The sequence below is a fragment of the Amia ocellicauda genome, chromosome 21, assembly GCF_036373705.1.
Source record: "Amia ocellicauda isolate fAmiCal2 chromosome 21, fAmiCal2.hap1, whole genome shotgun sequence".
Classification (NCBI taxonomy): Eukaryota; Metazoa; Chordata; class Actinopteri; order Amiiformes; family Amiidae; genus Amia; species Amia ocellicauda.
In genome coordinates this window covers 538375-544813 of record NC_089870.1, presented here as the reverse complement: position 1 = coordinate 544813, position 6439 = coordinate 538375, and the positions used below count along the sequence as shown (strand labels likewise).

At 49.2% G+C, this 6439-nt stretch overlaps 1 pseudogene; it reads left to right on the top strand.

Moving 5' to 3' along the window:
- The first annotated feature begins 5916 nt into the window (after positions 1-5916).
- On the top strand, positions 5917-6097 carry LOC136717457 (uncharacterized; annotated as a pseudogene).
- The last annotated feature ends 342 nt before the right edge of the window (positions 6098-6439 follow it).

Sequence of the window (6439 nt, the reverse complement as noted above, 5' to 3'; positions counted from 1 at the left end):
GCTGTGGTGTCCCTGGTCGTTCGGCATTCCTGAACCTACAACTCATCAGGGATGTGTTGAGTTGGGTTACTGACAGGAACCTTCCTCTGGGCTTGCTTAGTGTGGACCAGGAGAAAGCGTTTGACAGGGTACATCACGGTTTCTTTTTTCAGTGTTGGAGCGTTTTGGCTTTGGGGATGGATTTCTGCGTTGGTGCCATATTCTCTATTTTGAGGTGGGCAGTGTGATTAATGTGAATGGTTTCTTGAGTGAGTGGGTTGCACAGGCAGGTAGGGTGCGGCAGGGGTGTCCATTGTCTCCCCTACTTTACGTCATGTATATGGAACCCTTTGCTGAGGCAGTAAGGAAAAATGTCTTGTATACAGGCCTTCCTATTCCGGGGGGTGGGGGGATCCATTTGAAGTTGTCTCAATATGCTGATGACACCACCTTTTTTCTGTCTGAGGACTTGATCAGGTGGTATTATTGACAGGCAGGTTTGGGGCAGCAACAGGGTCTGTAATCAATCTGTCTAAGTCTTCAGTCATGTATTGTGGAAGGTGGGCTTCTAGGACTGAGACTAGGCATGGCCTGGTTGTCTGTCCAGATGGCCTGAAAATTTTGGGGGTCCAGTTTATAAGCAGCATTGTGCCAAATTAAATTGGTTGGCACGTTTGGACAAGGTGGCCCAACTTTTAGGACTTTGGCGGTCACGGCGCTTATCCTTGTCTGGGAAGGTGTTGCTCGTTAAATTGGCCATCTTGCCTGTTTCTGGCCTATGTGTTTCCCATGCCTCCTATCTGCAAACTCTGGCTGACTAGGTTGGTCTTTTCTTTTTTGTGGGGAGGGGAGGTCCAAACCTGTTCGACGGGAGGTGATGTACGTGTCTGTGCAGCAGGGGGGTAGGGGTGTGCCGTGTTTACCTTTAAAACTGGACTGTTTTTTTGTTTCTTTCCTTGCTCGTCTGGTGGTGTTGGGGTCTTCTCATAAGGCTTTCTTCTCTTCTAGGTTGTGGTTTTCTTTTCCTTTTCATCATCTGCTCCGTTGTTCCAATGCTGTCCCAAGGGCTGGGTCCTTACCCTGCCATTATGTCCAGGCTGTGGTGTTCTTGCGCCATCATTCCTTCTGTGTGAATGCTGATGTACTCCTTAGTCATAGGACCTTGTATACTGCTGTTCAGGAGAGGACAGGCTGCTCCCCACCGGTGGCCAGAGCCCCGGTGGATTGTGGCTGGCTTCAATCCCGGTGTTTGGACAATCCCATGCAGGACCTCAATTGGCTGTGTGCTTTGGGCCAGTTGCTGGTTAGGGCAACTTTACATGTACAATCTGGAGCCCGCTCTCCTTTGTGCATACGAGGTTGTGGTGTGGAGGAAACCATCAGGCATGTTTTTTGGGACTGCCCTTACGCTGTGTCCTTCTGGTCGCTGGTATTGCCTTTTCTGTTATATATCTCTGAATGGTTTTCTGATCTGTTGATGTTTGATGTTGATGTGATTTTCTCAATAAAAAAATAAAAAATGGGGGAGCCCATTGCTGGTATCGCTTCTCGGCCTTTTGGTTCGATCAAGTGTATGTGGCATGACCGCAGCTCTTGATCTCCATTAGCTCTCGAAGGCGATAGTCAGGATGGCAACACACCAATGCGTCTCAGTCGGTCCCCTGGGCTGGACTACGAAATATGGCAAGGTTCAGATGGAAGAAGGATGCTGAGGGAGTTATGTTGGAGTGACGGGACTTCATTCGGACTGTTCTCTTGGATTTTTTGTGGCTGGATCTGAAGACAATTTTTTGCTTGCAGAAGAACAGGGCTGGTGAGTGTTTTGACGTCACTATGGATGGGGAGGCCACGTTTCGGCGACTGTTGGACGATTGTAAGACCAAGGCTGGCCTGGTCTTCTTTTGAGGATGTCTCCTTAAGCTGCCTGAATTTCCAGGTGGTTACTATGCATTTGTACAACCCTCATGTTCCGGATGCCGCTTTGTGACAGTTTTTAGGCTGATTTGTGACTGTGATTTCAGAAGCACGATACGTCAGGGATGAGTTTGGGATTTGGATGGGCAGGAGACAATTTCAGGTCCTCCTTTGAGAAGATCCTGCTGGATTTGACAGGTTTTTGCACCCCCCTGCCAATTTTTCTTTGGGAGCAGACAGGGGCTACTTGTTTTATTCCCGGCAGCCCATGTTCTGTCGGAAATGCCAGGGTTTTGGTCATTTGGAGTCTGGCTGTGCGCTGTTGAGGTGCAGAAACTGTGGAGAACTGGGGCATCCGTCTTCTGGCTGTACGGCACCTAAATCACGTAGTGGGTGTGGGGCTCTGAGTCACCTGTTTCGGGATTGTCCGGAGCAGCGCCCCACCTACGCTGCTGCTATAGTGGCGGACCGTGAGTGGCGGGTGGATGGTAAGGAGACGGAGCAGGGGCTGCAATTGCGGCCCATCGAGGAGGTGGTTCAGGAGGTGCAGCAGGTGGTGAGGGCTGTTGAACAGCAGTTGGATGGTGGTCAGCGGAGTGTGGCAGAAACGGGGCAGGAGGAGGTGTCATCCTCCGCCAGTGGTGCGGTGATGGAGGGGGAGGACATGGACGTGGCCTCAGTGGATGAGGGGGGCATTGGGGATTGGGAGTCTGTTACTCGTGCTCATGGTGGGAGGGAGAAGGTGAGGAAGGAGAGGGCGGTAGGGAAGGTGTCCTCTGCCTCCTCCTCAGTTTTCCTGTTGGACAAAGAGCTTCCCGTCTTCAACAAATATGCTGTATTGGAGTGCAAAGGGGAGTTGGGGACAGGGTCTGCTTCGCCTTCTTTGGTGCCGGACACTGGGACTGCTTCTTTGGCCCTGGAGGTTGTGGGGGGTCCGGGTTCATGTGGAGGGGGTGCTGCCGAGACCTTACTGGCTGACTTTGAGAACTCTGTAGACTCTGGAACGATGGATACTTTTGCCTGGAATGACACAGAACTAAGGGGTTTTTCAGAAGGCTAGGTGTTTTGTTTTTTTCCTTTTTCGGTTTCAATTATACATGGCTTTTTTCAAGCTTTTGACAGTTAATGCTCTGGGTTTGAGGGATGGGGGGGAAGAGGAGGGCTGTGTTTCATCATTTGTCTTTGTTGCATTTTTCTGTTTGTTTTCTACAAGAAGTACATTTAGGGGGGGGGATTTTCACTGTTCTCTAAGGAGTGGGGGAGGGGTATGACCTCATCATGGTCTGAGTCATGATCACTGACTTTGTTATAATTTTTTCTTGTATATGTACTCATGTCATTGACCATTTTGTCTCTTAATGTCAGGGGGTTGAGGGACAGGGTGAAGCGTACATCTGTTTTTCTTTATTTACAATCTCTGGTTTTTGATGTTTGCTTTTTATAAGAGGTACATTTGAAGGACAGTGCGGATGTCCTGCTTTTTTCTAGGGAGTGGGATCATGGGGAGTCCAGGTGGAATGTGGGGGGTGTGCACACTTCTGGGGTGGGTGTCTTGTTTAAGGGGATGGAATTTGACATTGTTGATTCCTTGTCAATTGTTCCTGGCAGGGCTTTACGGGTTGATGTAAACTGGAGGGGGCAGCACTTGTTGCAGTATATGCCCATATGGTTCTTGATTTGAGCCCGGAGTTTTTTTTGTCTCTGCAAGATCATTTGGTTACCAACCGACATGTGATTTTGGGGGGAGATTTCAATGTTACCCTGGATAAAGGATCGGAGGGGGATTGTACAGTAGGTACATTACGCACAGTTCTGTCTGCTTTTCACCTGGTTGACGCAGAGGCGTAGGGTGATTGAGGGACTGCAGACAATGGAAGGTACAATTGTGTCTGACGTTTCGGGGATGGTGAATCGGAATAGATGGTTTGCCGAAGGAATTTTATGTGGTTTTCTGGGACTTGCTGGGGACTGTTTTAGTACAGGTGCTGGTGGAAATCTTTCAAGTGGGGAAGTTACCACTGTCCATGTGAACTAGGGTGATTTCCTTGTTATATAAGAAGGGGGACACATCGGATTTGCGTAATTGGAGGCCATTGACACTACTGAATTTTGATTATAAGCTTATAGCAAAGGTGTTACTTCTGCGTCTAAAGACCATTATGCCCTACATTGTACATCAGGACCAGACATGTGGGGTGGACAGGCGGTCTGCATTATGGAACTTGCTGTTAATTCGAGACATGATTGCCTGGGCAGAGGACAGGAAGGTTCCTTTAATGTTGGTCAGTCTAGATCAAGAAAAAGCATTTGACAGAGTACACCATGGCTTCTTGTTTAGGGTGTTGCTTCTATTAGGCTTTGGGCATGATTTCTTACGGTGGATTCGGATCCTGTATACGGAAATTGGCAGTGTAGTCAACGTCAATGGGCATTTGGGGAGTTTGGTGGAGCAAAGGTCGGGTGTACGACAGGGCACTGTCCCCGCTGCTGTATGTCTTGTACATGGAGCCCTTTGCGGCAGCACTTAGAGGGGAGTCTGGTATTACAGGCCTTCAGATACCTGGGGGAGGGGGAGTCTCTGCGGTCCCGTCTCAGTATGCGGTTAACACCACCGTCCTTTTAAGCTCAGACTGTAGCTTGGAGAGTGCTCTGGCCGTGTTGGATCGCTATGCGTTGGCTTCGGGATCTCAATTGAACAGGCAAAAGTCCACGGTTATGTTTTTTGGGGCATGGTGTGGGCAGAAGGCTGTGCAGGGTGGGTTAAAGATCGTTGATACGAGTCTGCGAATTTTGGGTGTAGATTTTTATCTTCGAGCGGTCAGAAATTGGGACCCGAAATTGAAGAAGGTACGGATGAAATTGGGGAGGTGGCAGTTGAGGAATTTATCATATGTGGGGAAGGTGCTTGTGCTGAAAGTGGACATTTTGCCTTCCCCACGGTTTGGACGGGTATTGACTAGGATGGGGTTTACCTTTATATAGGGACGGAAATATGAATATGTTAAATGTGAGGTGATGTATGCTGGATTGGAGGAGGGGGGGAGAGGGATTCCGGATATCCCTTTGAAACTGGATTGCATATTTTTTGCCATTCTTTGTAAAGCTTTGAACCTGATCATTTACCACAAATACCAATATTTTGTATGTCTTTGGTTTTCTGCTGCCATGCGTCATGTTATTGTGTGGTCTAATACTGTACCACGGGCAGAGCAGTTACCGGCACATTATCAGCATGCTGTGGCCCTGATTCGGCGTTTTCCTCATTTTCGTCAGTCTACTTTGAGGGTGACAAATGGAGAGTTGTACGAAGTAGTGAGAGGTGAAGCATCACTACGGATGAAGGGCATAGTGACGCAGGAAGTTTGGTGTAGAGTCCAGCCTAAGGGTTTGGATAATCGCTTAAAAGATCTGAATTGGTTGCTGGTTTGGGGGCGGTTACCTGTAAGGGCGATTTCATATCGTCATGAGTTGAGTCGGACTCTGCTTTGTCCACGACAGCTTTGTGTGATGGAAGAAACGTTATTACATGCCTTTTGGGACTGTTCTACGCTAAGGAGGTGTGGGTCCAAATGGGGAGGATTCTTGATTTGATTCTTCTGGGTTTCACGTCATCTTCTGCAATTATTTTTCGGGGGTGTGGGATGGAGGGGCTGGTGATTATTATTATGGTTGGTGATTAGTTTAACTAAGAAAGGCCTTTGGGACTCTCAGTAATGTTGCCTAAAGCATAACATTTCTGAACCTCCTCAGGCACTTGTGTGTAGAATTTGTGCAATTTTACGGGGTAGGATTAAGAGGGGTAAAGAGAGGTGGGGTTTTTCGGCAGCCAAGGAGCGATGGAAGGGGTTACTCTTCCTGTGATGCCTGCCTTTGGGTGGCTGCGTCTGGCTTAAGGGAGAGATTTGGGTGGTGTGTCTTCTGCTTGTGGATCTTTATTTTTTGGTTGTGACTTTGTGTCTTACTGATTTCTTTTTTGTGGTTGGTTATTTGTGTAGTTGGACTGGAACAGTTCTGATTGTCTGGATTGTTGTGTGATTGTTTAATAAAAAAAAAAAAATCTGCTCTTATCAGTTTAATATCTGATACGTCCCCCATGTGGGGACAACATATTAAACAGAGTTTTTTCAGTCGGAGAGGGAGCTTGCTCCACCCGCTTTACGCATTGGCCCGGTATTGCAGTGTTTCCGGGAAAGGTGCACGCACCTCCTTATCATCCAGAGCTGCAGAGTCCTGGGTCCTTGGAGCGGTCCGGAGGCCGAGGCAAGCGGAGATTGGGACGGACTGGGAGTGACAAGAGACCTAGCCAGAGGAGTCGGCGGACTCCTCACGGAGTGGGTCCCAACCAGAAGCCCGGCCGACCATCCACCCGGAGACTGCTCCCCGCTGACGTCACCAGCCAGGATCCAGGAGAGGTCTCGGATCCCAGGGACCGACCAGGCCGAACGGCGAACGTCCCTGAGGGAGGCCTCCTGCAGCCAGGCCCCGGACTTCTCCACGCAAGGCCAGCTCCCTGAAAGAGCCCCGGAGGTGAAAGCTGCTCCCCAGC